The sequence below is a fragment of the Oncorhynchus tshawytscha genome, linkage group LG29, assembly GCF_018296145.1.
Source record: "Oncorhynchus tshawytscha isolate Ot180627B linkage group LG29, Otsh_v2.0, whole genome shotgun sequence".
In the NCBI taxonomy this organism is placed as follows: domain Eukaryota; kingdom Metazoa; phylum Chordata; class Actinopteri; order Salmoniformes; family Salmonidae; genus Oncorhynchus; species Oncorhynchus tshawytscha.
The window spans coordinates 23,553,729-23,557,458 of NC_056457.1; positions in this window are offsets into that span (position 1 = coordinate 23,553,729).

The following is a 3,730-nucleotide window of genomic DNA, read 5'->3' on the forward strand; positions in this document are numbered from 1 at the left end:
CCTTCAGACATTAAACAGTCCTGTTAATTGACTAATAATAAAATGTTTTTATTGTGCAAAAAAAAACTTTAGGATAATTGAATTCTCCTTTTTGCTGAGGTTGTAAAACATGACTGTTAATGGTACTAATGAGAACTACTAGAAGACAAGGGCACTCCGGAGTATCTCCACTAACCCCCTCCATCCCGCCATCCTTCTCTCCATCCCTCTCTCCATTCCTCCTCCCCCACTTTCCTCCCTTCAAACTTTACATTTAAACCACTCTCATTAGTGGTGAAATTACAGCGCTGAAGCCGATTGGTCCTCATTAGCATCCACTGATCCTTGGCAGGGCCCGTGTCCTAACATCTGTTAATTAGCTCTCTGGAAATCTAATCAATGTAATAACTCGGATTAATCTCCTCTTTTGCACTTATTTTGTCTCTCTCTTTCATTCCTGACCTGGAAGTACATGAGCACTCACCAATATACTGTCCTGGTCTGTGTTGGGTTGTGATATGAAGTGAAGGGTTATCCTTGGTGCATGGCAGCCATTTTGTGCTCAGAATGGCACATAACCTTATCGGGTGTCACTTTGGCTGCTTGTCACATGGATGGTGGTGGTGGCGACTGGCGAGCCACGCTGCAGGCCTCATTAGAACACATTTAGTCCAACTGCCCATGAGGCATGTCGGGATCCAGATCTTCAGGGTTATATAGTGTCCAACATCAGAAATCATGTTGTAAGAGTGGCATAGCCACTTGAATATCTTCCATTACATTGTGTCCCTCAGTTGAACACCTAGAACCACGGGTCTTCATGTCGGTGTTGCCATGGTGTTACCGACAAAGACAGTGTGTGACTGGCCGCACACTTGCTCTACCCAGGGATCTCTGGCACGCCTCTCAGTGTGTGATGATGAATGATTTACACACAAACACACACTCAGTCGGTCCCCACCCCCATACACACACTCTGTCGGTCCCCACCCCCATACACACACTCAGTCGGTCCCCACCCCCATACACACAGGCAGAGCGTCTTCCTCTGTGTTGGTGGTTGAATATTCAGACCCAGGCGTGTGAGACGGGGAATAAGGTTGTGTTTATTAGCTGCTCCCTTTGTGTGTTCTAAATTGCCTTGTTTGCTCGGCACAAGCACACAAACAGATGCTGTTTCCTCTGCTCTGGGTAATTCACTCTGTCTCTGGGTAACTACTGGAGGACCTCACACGCCACACACACTCATGTCACATCTCTCACGAACACGAACACACACACGCACATGCACACACTTATGCGCCACCATATAGGAAACCTCTCAGCTCTTTACCCCATCAGAGACACAATTTCACTCTTATTAAGAAAATCTGCATTTAGGAGGGCAGCAATGCTATCAGTCTAAATTAATCTGCTTTGACTGAACCCTAATGTGACCGCAGTCATCCAGTAATTATTGTCTGGATGGCGCCTCAGCACCAGCCTGAACCTCCACACCCTCATACCCCCACTCTCTTCCATCTCCTCTCCCCCAGACAGGGGCTGGTCTCGGTGGATGAACCCCCTCAGATGGGCTGGTTATGGTGGGTGAGGGCAGGCATGTCATTTAGCGCTCCATCAGTGAGCCGCTGCTTCTCCTGCCTGCATTACTGTGATTAACGTCCGCATAGCGGACCACTGTCACACACACATACAGGCATAAGCACACATGCACACAAACACACACACACACACACACAATTGTCATCTGAGATAGGGTCTCATCAAGTTAACAGTAGAGGACCAATGGGAATGGGTTGTCCCATAGTGCACTTCCTAGTTATCTTTTGATTCCCCCTCTTTCTGCTTTTCTACCTCTCCAACAAAGACGATTTGAACAAAGATGTTTAACTAAACCAAGATAGGCCACTGCCTGTCATTTCCAATGGGAACAAATGAGTCATAGTGGACAGAACAAGCAAGGAGGTAGGCAGAGCCAAGCACGCGCTAGCAATATCCTATTGGCGCATTTTAGCATGCATCTGCATATTTCCATCTCGTTCCATCTTCTCCCACTGCCTGCCAGTGGGCTTCCTCTCACTACCATATTTGGTAACGAGTGGAAAAGCCAACCGGATGCTTCATATTTATAGATCCAGTGAAATATCTGCCTCATTGTTCTATCTGTGATTTGACTGTGTGATTATAGTAACGAAGGCAGTCCAGTAGAATATGTAAAGTCTTACTGTCCGTCACATTAATAACAGCAGAAGGCGGGCTGACCACAGTCTCTTCTCCTCAACTTGACACAGCGAGGTTCAGCAGGCCAACAGACACACTGTTACTGCTACTGCTCTGTCACTTTTAGAGAGCTCACCCTGTTACACCACAGTACAGTCCATATGGTAAGACAGAACACATAGCTTCAGGACACAGAGCACAACCAGCCGAGACATCAGCCGAGGACTGAAAAGATCAGCCAAGACATCAGCCGAGGACTGGAAAGATCAGCCGAAATACAGAGAAGCAGTAGAGAATGTCTGTCTGTCTGTCTGTCTGTCTGTCTGTCTGTCTGTCTGTCTGTCTGTCTGTCTGTCTGTCTGTCTGTCTGTCTGTCTGTCTGTCTGTCTGTCTGTCTTTGTCTGTGTGTGTGTGTGTTTGACTCCATTGTAATTACGTTCCTAAACCCGGGGCCTCATCTCATGGCCCTGGTGTGTCTGCAGGTGGAAGAGAGTCAGTTTTGATTACAAAGTAAACGCTTCGGCGTCGGACAGGCCGCTACACGCTGATATGCATTCTATCAGGCTGATTTATGCAAATTATGCACATTATTCCCGCAGGAATCTCTTCTGAAACTGCCAGGATAAATTGCCGGAAATTAGCCATAAAATGGGTTGTGCAGGGAGTGTGAGCAGTGTTAGGTGAAGTCTGTGGAGAAGCCAAGGACACAGGGCAGCTCTCGTTATGCTTGGCCTGGCCCTGGATTCACATCCACCATGCACGCCATTCTCGCCTTTTAGGAACCTCACACACACAAACACACACACACACAGACAGACAGAACATTCATATTACATCTAGTAATGGATATTAAACACACAATGTATTACAGTGAACAGAACACCTGGGTTTGTTCTGATGTTTTGATATTGGTCCCAAAAGGCTTCTCTGGCTTTGTTCAAAGATTACTCCTGTTCTGTCTCCTTTGCTTGTGTTTTTCCTGAAGGCAAATCCATTTTTAAGAGGTTCTAATATTACATATTAGACTGAAAGTTTAGCTGTCGCCATTTGAAAAAGCTTGAAATCTATTTAGGTTTTGTTGGCTGTTGTTATCTGTCTGTTTGTAAAACTGAAAATGTATAAATCAAATATTTAAATCAAATACAAATCTATCTAGTTCCCCCCCCCCCATGGATTTGAAAACAATTCCTTTATTTTTATGTTTTGATGTTTGTATTTACAACAACAAAGACCATGCCATGCTTTTGACCTATAATCCTAATCTTTAGATCAGATTGTAATACAAAATAGACAATAAAATCAGGTAAAGGTTCAATGTTTGGGCAAATATGTGAACATGTAAAAAGGATCAGATTGATGTGTAAATATTCACCATTAAAACGACCCAAAGCAGGAGTCTCCTAAAGGATGTCCTTTTGTCATAGATTGTTCTGCCCCTTAGTCTGGCCTCTCCATTGGTCTCTTCCCTCTATGGTCACATGATGAGCAGTAGCAGTGTGTGATCATGATGATGATGATGAGCGCGTGGTGA